Source organism: Coturnix japonica, chromosome 1 (genome assembly GCF_054131305.1).
Source record: "Coturnix japonica strain WE chromosome 1, WE-NBRP24, whole genome shotgun sequence".
Lineage (NCBI taxonomy): Eukaryota > Metazoa > Chordata > Aves > Galliformes > Phasianidae > Coturnix > Coturnix japonica.
In genome coordinates this window covers 144,547,832-144,561,505 of record NC_140663.1, presented here as the reverse complement: position 1 = coordinate 144,561,505, position 13,674 = coordinate 144,547,832, and the positions used below count along the sequence as shown (strand labels likewise).

At 34.0% G+C, this 13,674-nt stretch overlaps 1 pseudogene across 1 annotated transcript; it reads left to right on the top strand.

Annotated features, from left to right (window-relative positions):
• The first annotated feature begins 4,472 nt into the window (after positions 1–4,472).
• On the top strand, positions 4,473–5,789 carry LOC107308076 (zinc finger protein 830-like; annotated as a pseudogene). Its single transcript, XR_014948494.1, has one exon. The product of XR_014948494.1 is annotated as a zinc finger protein 830-like (transcript).
• The last annotated feature ends 7,885 nt before the right edge of the window (positions 5,790–13,674 follow it).

The following is a 13,674-nucleotide window of genomic DNA, read 5'->3' as shown; positions in this document are numbered from 1 at the left end:
GATTTTGCCATCTTTGACCAGGACTTGCCTGGACTTGTCCATCTGTGTCCTTCAGACAGGACTTCTCAGTCTTTGCCCAGGATGTGTCCATCTGTGTTTCTCAGCAAGCTTTGAGGCAATGGTGCAAAAAATAATCTTTTACACTGCATCAGCCTTGTAGCTAAATTGTGGAGATAAGGACTGGATGGATCCACTGCATGACAAGTGAAGAACTAGTTGAACTGCAAGACTTAAAATGTAATGCTCAACAATGTGAATTCTAACAGTAGCTATTTATGAGTAACATTCTGCTGGGACTAATATATTCAGTAATCTGTGCATTGGAATGGAATACACTTTAATTGAGTTTGTGGATAACTTTCAAACTTGAATGATCATTGAAGGGTTATTGAAGGAGATGGTAGCTGTTTAAAGGTGTTTCAGTACACTATAGGCATGAGTTCACTGGAATCTTACAGAGTTCAGTAAATACAAATGTAAAGTCCCCTATGAATTCCCTTCAACCCCTCTGCCATTAGACAGGTTGAAGACTGAATAGGTAGGGATCAATTTTGTAAAAAGTGTTTTAGAGGTCCTCAGTGAATCAGCAGTACATCCAATAATGAAAACTAATCACAGACTGTGTTGCATTAATAAAAATATAATCAGTTCACAGAAAGTGATTATTCCTCTCTACTAAGCACCTGTGAAACTGTGCTGAGAATAATGGTTCTTCTTTAGGACCTCAGTGCTATAGAGATATTGACAAATTGCAGCAAAATCAAAGGAGGGCTGTTTGGGTCCTATAGCTGCTAGTGAATGAGACAGGGGACTTGGAGGCGAGGTGGGAAGGGAAGGGAAGGAAAGGGAAGGGAAGGGAAGGGAAGGGAAGGGAAGGGAAGGGAAGGGAAGGGAAGGGAAGGGAAGGGAAGGGAAGGGAAGGGAAGGGAAGGGAAGGGAAGGGAAGGGAAGGGAAGGGAAGGGAAGGGAAAAAGATGGCTAAGGACCTAGAAGAACCAAATATCAGTCTTCAGATGAATGAAAAGATGAAGTTAGATATGCACAGCAATGGGAGAAGAAGCAATAAATACAAGTTGATCTAGAGGAAACTGCAATTCAGTATAAGGGGAAAAAAACACACACACACACACAATTAAGAGTGGTTAAGCACTGGAACAGATTTCCCAGAGAGACAATAGAATTTCTGTTGAGATGTTCAAAACTTGATTAAAAGAAAGGCTCTGAGCACTACAAATTTACTACTGTTTTCAGAAAACTTTTGAATAAATGATCTTACCAAAAAGTGGGATTGTGCAGACATCCAGGTGGAAAAACTTACCAAATGTGTAAGACAACAAAAGAACACTGTATTTGTTACTATAGAATCATTGCTATTTTTAGCACATGTATCAAAATTCCTTCCTTGTACTAGTTCAACCAACATTATGGCCTGATGATTTGAACACAATGATACTGTCAGTCTCTGTTCCAATGATTTGTATCTACATTCATACATTTTCTCTTATGTCCTTGACCCTGAAATTGGAGAACAAGTACCAAATTCTGTGATACACATAGATCATCTTTGATCTCAATATTACCTGAATAGTGATCTCAGGGTTTTTTGTTGTTGTTTTTGTTTTTTAATGTGTTTACATGTCTGAAGTACTTTTTGGTTATTACAGCTAACTTCTTTTCCAAGTCCCATTTATAATTATTCCTCCATCCCTGACAGTGCAGCTATCTTAGTTGGTCAGTACTCTTTCCATTCTTGGTAAGTTAACAGGTTACTCTTGGTGTATCATCATCATATCATAGTATCATAGTCTCATGCGGGTTGGAAGGGACCTTAGAGATCATCGAGTCCAACCCCCGGGATTCGAGCCTCTGTGTAGCAGAGCGGCACTTCTACCACTTGCACCACAGGGGGGATTCGAACTCCGGGCCCCAGTGTTGCAAGGCAGCATCCTTAACCACTGTGCCACCGGGGCACATTGTGTATATATATATATATATATATATATATATATATATATATATATATCTGTAGTTATACTGCCACTAACATCTAGAACAACTTTCTAAAAGATTATTTTCTCTTTTTTATGGGAAGCAAATTAGAAACATTATTTTAGTTTTGATTTAGAATTTATTTCCTTGAGATTTTTCAAACAGATTGATTCACTTACCAGTTCCCTTACTATTCTATTTTAGGAATAAAACATATGCAAATCATAGCTGTAAACATCTTAAACTTTCCTTTCTATTAGCAGGGAACTAGCTTTTAAACACTTGTTTTGACATAATAATTTGAAGTCTAACACTGCTACCATCTCTGTTTGTCTTGGTAATGTATACAGATCCTTGATATATTCTCGGACTGATTAACCGAAGACTTGAGATGGTAGTTTGGTCTTTCATAGAATTGCACTGACATCTATGGAAAAAAAAAAAAAAAAAAAAAGGATCAAGGAAGCAATGTGGCAGAGAATGTTTGACACAGATTGTCATTCATTCATATAGTTGTTAGCTGTAATACCTCAGCTGACTTTACTTGAACACTTAATTGTTCTTGAAGTACACTCACAATCTAAACTGATAAGATGGTTGTTTAAGAGCCAAAACAGAGATATATACAAAAGAATAATAGAATGGCCTGGGTTGAAAAGGACCTCAAAGATCATCAAGATTCAACTCCCCTCCTATGTTCGGTGTCACCAGCCACTAGACCAGGCTGCCCAGAGCCACATCATCCAACTGCTTTAAATTACTCCAGGGATGGGACATCCACAACCTCCTTGGGAAACCTGTTCCAGTGCATCACCCCCCTATGAGTGAAACACTTCCACCAAATATCTAACCTAAACCTCTCCTGTCTTAATTTAAAACCATTCCCCCTCGTCCTAAAAAATATAAAAATATATTTGCCATAATTATGTTAAATACAACTGAAGAATGTATATATGAAGAAAAAGGAAAGCCGCAACATCTCAGTTATCAGAATCCTTGTCTGATTTGAATGAAATGGAGATCTCACCATGGCAATGTATCCCATAAACTGATTCAGTTCTTTTTCAGAGATTCATTGCTTAATCTTTAGTTTCATCTATCTCTATGTGAATTTTGACCAGCTGTTTCACTTGTGTTCAAACTGTTCATGTGTAAACTGGTTATCTTTCAGTGTTTGATAGAGATCCTGTTAATTATTGCATAAATGTTTACATTGTATTTTCAGTGTGTATCATCAGAGTAACCATATAAGCATTATTTTTTTGATTGAAACTGATCAGACAGAACTTCAAGGTTAGCTACTGAAAGCATATGTTTTCTTCTAATTTTATTTTAATATTTGTATGTTTTACTAAACAATTACAGTTAAAGCTGATGAACTGATAAACAATTACTTGTGACAGAATGCAGAACAAAGGTTATATGCAAAAAAACATATTGTTCAATTCATTTCTTTAATTCAAAACATTAAAGACAATATTGTAAGACATTGGTTCTGTTGCTTGGTAGGGAAACCAGTTCAAAATTCTTGAACACAGCTGTCACCAGACTGAGACCAATTACATTTTCATGAATGCTGTTTTTTTTTCCTTCAAGTTAAGGAAAAATCTTGGCATTCCTACTTAAGTTTAGGGCATTAAATATGATTATACCTTCTGATTTCAGGAGAGTCATGTAATTTTAGAGAATGTCAGTCCAGAAGGCTTATTTCACAGGACCATTACTTAGTTCTGATTTTTCTTTTATGTGTACCTCAATCAAAGATCAGAGCTCTATTGTGCTGGGCACAGTAAAGACGAGTAATCAGAAAGCAAGTTTCTGCTCAAAATAGTTCCCAATATAGATACCAGTAAGATGCACCAGTGAGATGAACCAGCAAGTGGAGTGAAGAGAGACGTGCAATAATGGACAGACATTTAAGCTCACAACTTCCCAAATTGATTTCTGCATAGTCACATACCATGATGAAGAAGGCTGTCAGATATCTTCGCTTTGAATATCTTACAAGGTGGTATTTTGGATGTTCTCCTTGGGAAGGAGGAGGGATTCAGATGTGAGTATAGAAGAGGAAATAAAATCTACTTCTCTTTTCATTGATGACTGTTCTAATCAGTAGGATATTTCATTAAATGTTAGCATTTCCAAAGACAACATCCTGTAAAACAAAATAAAACCTTTGGGCCAAATCACACAAATCACAAATCACACTTGACCTTTCTGAATTATGTTCTAGCAAGACAGACAGACTCTTGTTCAGGTTTTTATCCAGAAAAAAGTAATCTACCTGCATGAAAGTGGAACATAGATAAGTTTATTTCACAGTTAAATGAACAAAAATTAGGTGCAGTATTGACACTGGACAGTTCTTGATTTTCTATTTAGAAATGGAAACTTAATATGTATAATTAAAATGGCGTGCTCCAAAATGTTGTACAACATCACTTTCAGTTAAATGCTTCAAACACTTCGCTTGCTGGGACAAGATGGCGGCGACCGGGGTGGGCGTGGGGCGGAAGCAGGTGTGGCAGGAGGAGCTGTGGCGTCTCATGCGGGAGAAGAAGCGGCAGAATGTGGACAAGAAGTGGATCGAATTGCCTTTTGCTAAGTACAACAGCCTGGGTCACCTGAGCTGCACGTTGTGCAGCACGCCCGCGAAGAGCGAGCTGCTGTGGCAGACTCACGTCCTGGGAAAGCAGCACTGCGAGAGAGTTGCGGAATTAAAGGGTGCAAAGCAGGCAGCGAGTGGTTCAGCTGCTAGCACATCAGCTCATCCGGTCAAGAGAACAACTGCCGATGGAGAAAGTACACAGTTAAAGAAATCAAAAGGTACAGATGACAAGACACATACATCTACATCTGGGCTACTAGCAGATTTTTTTGATGAAGCACAGCACAACAATACAAACAAGCAGTTATTGAAAACTCCTGGTCCCAGTTTATTGTCAGGATATTATGATGATGAAGATGAAGAAGAAGAAGAGGAACAAGATCAGCCGAACAAATCTTCTGTTATGCACAAAACTGAAATTCCACCTCCAACTCGAGAAGTAATACCTAATTCTCTGCCTGCAGACTTCTTTGACAGCAAAACTACAGCTGCTCCTGTAGTTTCGAATTCAGGATCCATAAAGAAACCAGAGACGCAAGAGAAGATAGTAGAACAGAAAGAGAACACTGCTGAGGCTTTGCCAGAGGGGTTCTTTGATGACCCTGAAGTGGATGCAAAAGTGCGAAAAGGATCAGATGGACAAGGAATGGGATGAATTTCAAAAGGCAATGCGACAAGTCAACACAATTTCAGAAGCAATAGTGGCAGAAGAAGACAAGGAGGGACGATTGGATTGTCAGATTGGTGAAATTGATGAGCAGATTGAATTTTACCGTTGTGTTGAGCTTCTGCGCAACCACCAGGATCTGATAAAGGAGAAATGTAAGGAAGCCATGAGATTAAGAGCAACACAAGAGAAAGAGGATGAGGATATTGGTAGTGAAGATGAAGAAGAACTGCAGGATTTGCTGTCACAAGACTGGCGGGTGAAAGGGGCTTTGTTGTAGCATTTTTGCAACCTGGCTGATTATCACTGTTATTTCCATTATTGGAAGTGAAATGGTTTGTTAAATATTTATTTAAAGATGTTGAGAGATGATAAAGAGCCAACTGTGTATTGCGAAAAAAATATAAAAAGAAGCTCCAACCTTTGTAGATCCACAATGGTGTATTACTGTACAAACTGTATATTGCAAATGTTTTATGATATTCAGTGTACTTTTCTTATTAATAAAACTGATTTCCTACCGGAGGTATTTTAATGGGATTAGTAAGTAAGCCAAAAACCTCTAGTTTCTGCTAACATTAGATATATGGAGACTTGGCCCATTGTGCATAGAAGTACTGGACTAGCAAAGGTGATGGTTTACAGAGGTTTCCCATGTGCAGTAGATAGGGAAAAAATCTTAGGCATTTGTTATCTGAAAAGTTCATAAGCTCTCTTCTCTCCATAGCCCCGCCCCCTTCAATAAAATGTTTGTTTTTTCAGGAAAAAAAAATTTAAAAAAAAAATAAAAAAAATACAACCATACACTGCTACAAGAATTGATATGATCTGAAGCCTGATTTATTCCAAATGTTTTCTGTTTCTGAATATGAAGAATTTAGAACTACTTCAAATAAAATTCTTCCGGAATTCAGATATTCCACCAAGTGAAGAACAGGAGGGCACTTGAATTACAAGATGTGATGGATAATGTTGGTTTGCAAAAAAAGATTGAAAGAATTAATTAGGGTTAAATAAATACTCTTTTGATTGTAGATATAGCAATTGGTCTGCAATAACATCATTAAACAAAAGATGGCATTTGGCCTTTATGAGGAAAGTTAACTTAATTCAATGAGTAAATGTGTTACTTGTTAGGTTAGCTGTTTTTTTTTTGGGGGGGGGGGGAGAGGGAGGAGAGTTTTTTGTTTCTTTAGATAGTTGATTGGTTGGTTTTAAATTAAATTGAAATTTATGTTTCATACAAATTCCTGCTGTCTGACAGAAGCTTTGGATTTCAGGATATTTCCCGGTACAAGGCCTGATGTACACAAAGGAAGCTACTTCATAATAGCGTGCATGATCAACTGAGATGTGGTTAAATGTTTGTCGAAAGTAATGTTGTTTTTATATTCTATTTCTATATACTTCTTTAGCATCCTAGCATCCATGTTACTTAGGTAACTGTGACTCATGTTGGTTTTAAAGTAGAATGCCTTTCGTGGAGATAGGCAGCAAAAGCAATGATGGAGGAGAAGGATCATGACCATTTCTTTCATTTAAAGCACAGGTAGTTTAGAAAATATATCTGCTTCCTAAGTCTAAGAGGATAAATAAAGATAGGTGCCCAAAATATATAGTATATAATATTCTGTTTAACATAATCTGAACATGTATCGATGACATTCTCAAAGAAAGACTTAAATAGTAATTTTCTAAGTATGTGTAGATCTCTCTGAAATTAGTGCCTCCGATTTATTTCCTTGGAAACTGCAACTGATACACAGAATGTAGTAACACTATTTAATTGAGCAAATTGTCAGCTACAAAACACTATTTCTCAACACAGTCATTAGCTATCCATGTTCAGCAGCAATGAACAAGAGCCTGCATGCTGCACTCCTTAACCTCTTTATCAGTTCACATTCACTGTTTTGTCTCCACAAATCATCATCAATGAATGCCAATGTCAAACAATGAGTGTCATTTTATTATTTTTTTTTAGGATGAAGGAATTCAAAGACTGCCTGTCTGCTGTGATCGCTCACACAGAAACAAAATATTGTTGGGAAATAGAATATTGTTAGGAAGGCCTCTACTGCCATGCTGTCAAAATGAAACTCTAATGTTTTGGGCCAACATAATTAAATCAGAGTCTTTACTTTTGGATCAGAACTCATAAGATAATATTGCAACTTTTACAAACAACAAACTGTGAACAACAACAACAAAAAAGTTATTAAGACATTTCTGGAGTTCCTCTACCCTGCATATTATTACTGAAGATCATGAGACAATTGGAAAGAAAACAGCAACCCCAGAGCTTGCAGTTATCCATCGGAAAAAGGAGAGTAACTTGATGCTAGAAGTGCTTAAAATGATTCAAGCAAATCTATTTTACTCTGAAGGGCAACATGCAACATCAATTTTAATATTAGGGAAAATTCCCAATATTTTAAATCTAGTAACATCTCATTTAAAGAATGAGTCATTTTCAAATTAGTTTTTTGGGTTTTTTTTCAACTTAAATAAAATGTTTGTGTGCTTTAAAATGCACAGAAATTCATATTTTAATATGAATAGAATGCATATTACAATATATCAAATATATAGAATATTTATATTTCTATAGATAGATACATGATATATTATACATATATATATATATAACATATTAATAATATATATGTTCTACATATATATTAATAACATGTTATTGATATTATATATTATAATATACTATATATATAATATGTATATAGAGAGATATGGTATTTATATTAAGATATGTTATATATTCTTAATATATTCTATATATATTAATATATATAACACAATATAATATATAGAGAGAATATATATCTATATCTACCTACATATATATAATAGAATACATAGAAATTCATAAGAAAATATGCATTTTATTCAGAAATCTGAAGTTTGTGAAGTAATGGGAATCACTGAATTAAAAAAAATATATATCCTAGGTTAAAAAAAAAAAAAAAAGATGTTTAAATGTGTAGCAAAATTATTTGCTTTTACTAATATGGAAATTTGGAAATATTTGGCATATTTCAAATTTTACATTAGTATAGTATAAAAGAGAATGAAGGACAAACAGGATAAAATTATGCTGATAAATAAAATTTAAACCAGTAAAAGAGAAGCTAAGATTCCTCGTCTTTGGATAGCAGATACTTCTTCCTTTTTGTGTTAGGCAATGATAAGTTTTAACCTTGATTTTTGTGCAATGATGATTTTTGCACAGGGAGATTTAAAAGAGGTTCAGTGTTCTGACATGAATTATACAGCATCATAAAACTGTTTTTACTGAACAAGCAGAAATATGCACACATTGCAGAATAAGTGTTGTCTACATTAGTGAGTCATGTAAAATAGTATACTTTCCTGTGCAATTATCTGTGAGGCTGTAACAGCATTCATAATTACATTTGTACTGATGCAACAAAAATGACATGGTTACATACTTTTCAAACATGAATCAGCTTGCATTCATCTCTTCTGTCAGGCTGCTTTCATTGTTCATTGCCATACAGAACATTGCATGGCAAATATATCTAGATCTATCTGAAAAAGAAAAGTCTAGACATTTCCCAAGACCTGAAGTATTCATTGGACCATATTACTTCCACCAACAGCATAATTTACAGAATTCAGTACTGACATATTGTTTAATATTTCAAGCTTCAATTTCCTACATTTTTTTGGAAATAATGAAGTAAGGAGTCTGATCAATTACAGTTATACACTCAAATGGTCTCAGAAATAATGATGAGAGCCACATTTCATACTTATTCCAAATCTGCAATTTTTTAGTGAAGAAAGTTAAGTGTCCTTAAGAATGTGAGCTCAATAGCAATCACATAAGAAAAGCAGTGAGGAATCCTGCACAGGTAATTATGTACACTCCACAAAAAATCACGTGTACAGTTAAATAGATCATAATGCCCAAAATTGAAAAAAATATTTATTAACAGCATTCATATAGTATTAACTGTCTGTCTTGTAACTTTGTTTTGTGAACCATTTCACATATAAAGTATGCAGTAGGAATAGATGCTTCATCTTGTTGGTTTCCATGTTAATTCACATAGATACACTTTGACTCAGATTTTTTGTAAAATAATTTTTTTGCAAAAATATATTAATTTAATTGTAGCAATATATTAATTTTCTAGTCAAATATGTGCTCAAAGCTATTTTCTATTCCATTTCAGTAAAAAATAGCTGGAAAAATCTGGCATTGTATTAGTTAATGTATCTAATGTTCTTGTCACATATGGCACTAAGATCTTTATTCCCTTTTCTGTTGTATACAACCACTTGACAAAAGAGTAAAATATATTGGCTACTTTCTAAAGAAAGTGTTCTGAAAATGTTCATCAGTCGCTATGAAAAAATGTTTTTTAAGGACCTTGATTATAAAATTACAGAATCTTAGACATAACGGAAAGTAAATTAAGTTTAGACTAGACATCTGACAAAATTTGTCAGATAGTAATTTTGGAAAAGAGACTATGTAGGTCTTTCAGATGAAAAATAATGGAGTTACATAATTCTTTTAATACTGAAAATAGACATCACATTGGAAAATACAGCAGAAAAAAATACTGCTGAAAACAAATATTTTTTGTCATACATGCAAAATGAGAGGCCGTATTAGTCAAGACAGAATTTAATTAATAACATCCTCAGTTGTCATTTATGGTATAGTTATAACCATCTTGCCTCTCTGCTGCTTCTTTGTGAATGTTCAAATGCACCACCTGCTATACAATTTTAATAGCTATTATTTTTGTCTACAATTGGAAAAAAATCATGCAGTTTGGGGAATTTTGTAGAACAGATGACCTGGACCTTTCAAACCTCAGTAGAACTTTTTATAATCAGATACACAAATACTGATAGAACTTTTTTTTTTTTTTTTTTTTTTTTTTTTCCCTTTTAAAGGAGACCTGCATTACCAAGATAAAATAATCATCATAAATAAATAAAAAGTATTATTACACATTTTATGTACACGTACCATGAACTTCATAATTATCTCCTAAATGTTTATCTTATCTACACTTTCTACAACAGAGAAGCCAAATTTTAGTGAATTTATGTGACTAAGCTGTTTAAACATAGTTGTGGGTTTTGTTTTGCTGCTTACTCTAGGTTTCACAATATATAATTTTTATTTATAGACAATTCATTTTAATTAGTGGGGCTTCTAGATGGCAAAATAAATAATGTTTCTTGGAGTGAAAGCTACATGAAGATTAATATATTGTACATTTTACCCTACCTTTGGGTACAGATAAATAATTAAATGGTTTAGACAAATAGGAAAGTGCATATGTAGTAATGAATACTGACTCAATTTATGTTTAAAATATATAGTAGAAGAGTGCCATCTTCTGGAATTAGTGTTTCTTACACTTCTGCTCTCAGTTTTTTGCTCACAAGAAATATTAGTTAAAGATTAATGAAATTTACTTGCTTGTTTTCCATATGATCCCATTCTCATTTGTCTATGCCAGTTTTAAAGTTAGTAGTCACTACATAAATTATTTTCTTTATAGAGAGTTAGAGAGGGTGGTTTAAAAATAATCATCTGCGACTACTCAGCTCTATTCAACCTGATCTGCTTGAGTAGCAAAAGATTATTAGAATGCGAAATTGTGTGTTCCTCTGTTGCAAGCACGTATAGACCTCCACACAGCAAATGTAAAGATTACAGAACCTCTAAGATATTTTTTTTAAAGGAAGATGCTTAGGAGTAAATATTCATCTCACTCGAAACATACAGTTTCCTCTAATTCTAATGCAAATGTTATTGCCAAGGTACAGCACATCTAATAAAAATGGTGGATAACAGAAAATTTTAGTCTTAGCTGCAATATGGAAACATCTATGGTCTATAAACTGACAGTGCAAGGATCCAGTAATAGCACAATTTACTTGCCTTACAGAAGAACACCACATAACCAGAAATTGCATGCTTAAAACATAACTTAAGGCTTTGCACTGTCTGGGAGCAAGGCTTTGGGGAAGTGATGTGTAAAAAACTGTCCCCTAGCCTTGGAGCCCAATAAAATCGAAAATCATCTACTGTATTTCAGCTGGGATTTTTTTCTGTCTGAATTTATTTATTTATCTATTTATTCAGTCCTGAGCCTTCATATTTTGGGTCATTTTTCATATTGAAACTAACAAAACCAGTAATCATATGTCCCATATCTCACTCATTCTTTGCGCACTTAAAAGCTTTTAAAATTAAATTCCCCTTCTTTTCTGCTTTTAACTTTCCAGATTAAATATACCTATTTATCATCCTACCAAGCTCTCCACTTTCAGCTACCAACAATCTGCTCACCCTTTTAGATTTTCTCTCCCAGAGGGATTTTCTCTTTGACCAAACCCTATTTTCTGTTCAGCTGATCAGCAACATGCTCCACTTCTTCCTTCAAGGAATGCTGAAGTACATTCTTGTAAATTTTGTAAGAATCTCTCCTTTACCAGTACAGAATCAAGATGAAAAATAGTAATAACAGCCAAAGAAAACAGAACATATTTTTATTGGATTAAAGCTGTGATACATATATCACCTATTCTAGATTATGAAATTATCAGTATGTGTATTAAAACAGTTTTATATCTTTTCCTCTATGACAACCCCACTAACTTGTATTACTGGATTATGACAAAACACCTCTGTTGCTCTAGTTCTTATTTTTCAATTCCCTTTCCATCCTTTATTATCCCCTGAGAGATTTCAGTACAGATTTGGGGAATTTCAGTTCTCACTACTGTATTCTTGTATACCAACAGTTTAAAATTGCTTTAAGTATTTTTAAAATGGAAGTCTAAAAAACTGACATTTTTAAACACTTTTCTGTCTTTTTACTATCTCTCTGTGTATGTTAATTGCATATTGAAAAGTCCATGTAGTGTATTTGGAGAAACAGCAAGTCCAGACACAGACACACTGCAGTGTGATAAACTGTTTTGTAGACATTTAAAGCATATTTCAACAAGACAAAGCAAATTACAGATATATTTTGCCATAGTAAGAAATACAGTGTAAACATGTAAAGAAATAACAGTCAGCTCCTTGCCCTAAGTATCCTGCAGACTGATTTCAATTAGGAGAAGAAGAATGAAGCCTAATAGTATGAGTGACAGAATTAAAGACACAAGTTAAACAAAAAATTATATAGTTATGAATTCAAATATAATGATAATCAATGTTTAAAGACTATATTGAAATATAAAACTATTTTTACATTGCCTAATATTAGAAAGTATTGCTTGGAAATAGTAAACTTCAAACAGTATCCTTGGAATATTTTATGGGAATGTTATTTCAATTGCATTTATATAAAATCTTTGAATGTACATACATATTTACCAGATTTTAGTATTCTAAGTTCATGTTTTTATGTCACTCAGGCTAAAAACCACAACTACAACCATAAAGGCTATGAACAAACAGAAAACAAAGAGTCATGCACCGGTGGAAAGTGAGAAACGAAAAAATACTTTCTGCATTACAAAATGCCATCATGGTATCTTATTACAAACTTGCTGGCTGGCAACAGTAATTATAAAAAGTTGCCTGTAAATCAAAAGAAAAAATATGCAGCAGCTCATAAGAAAAACAAGACTATGGAATAGGCTTTAAAAGAGGAAAAAAAACCAAACAAAAAGAATTCACTGTCCCACTTCAACTACCTCCTGAATTGAACTTCTCACTAGTTATTCATCTTTCTGTATAGTTGCTACCTATTCTTTCTTTCCTTTCTGCCCTACAAGGCAGTGAACTAATATGGTTTGTAAAACTGCATGTATCTGCATATACCTTGTATATCTGTGATTTAAGTGCTTTGCTGTTCATATCCATTTAGACTCTGAACTGTCGTTTTGCCATTTAAACTGTGACAAATGTTTTCTTAGAATTAAAAAATAGTCTGAATATTTATTTCCAGCTAAAGAGGTGCTGCTTAGAGTTTCTGGTGAATCTGAATTTCAACAAGCCCTGAGAACATAATATTTAACTCTTTATAGTGACTTGGCTTTATAGTGACTTGGCTCCAATTTTAAAGAAAATTCCATTTTCTGTGTTCAAAATCTTCTATCACAAACAAAACCCCAACCCACACTATCTTATAAGACATCAAACTAACAGTTTTGTCTATCCAGTCCTTTAACTATAATACTAAGTATAACTTCAACACCCATACTTGCAGACTTTCACTAGTAAATTCCCCCCACTCTAGTTGTTCATCTTTCTGGATAGCCATTACCTATTCTTTCTTTCTTGAAGCCTATCCTCTCATTTATTATGTGACACTCTTCTATAAGTTTTAATTATCTTTACTTTTTACAGGTCCAAGATTAAAAAAACAAACAATAAAAAAAATAA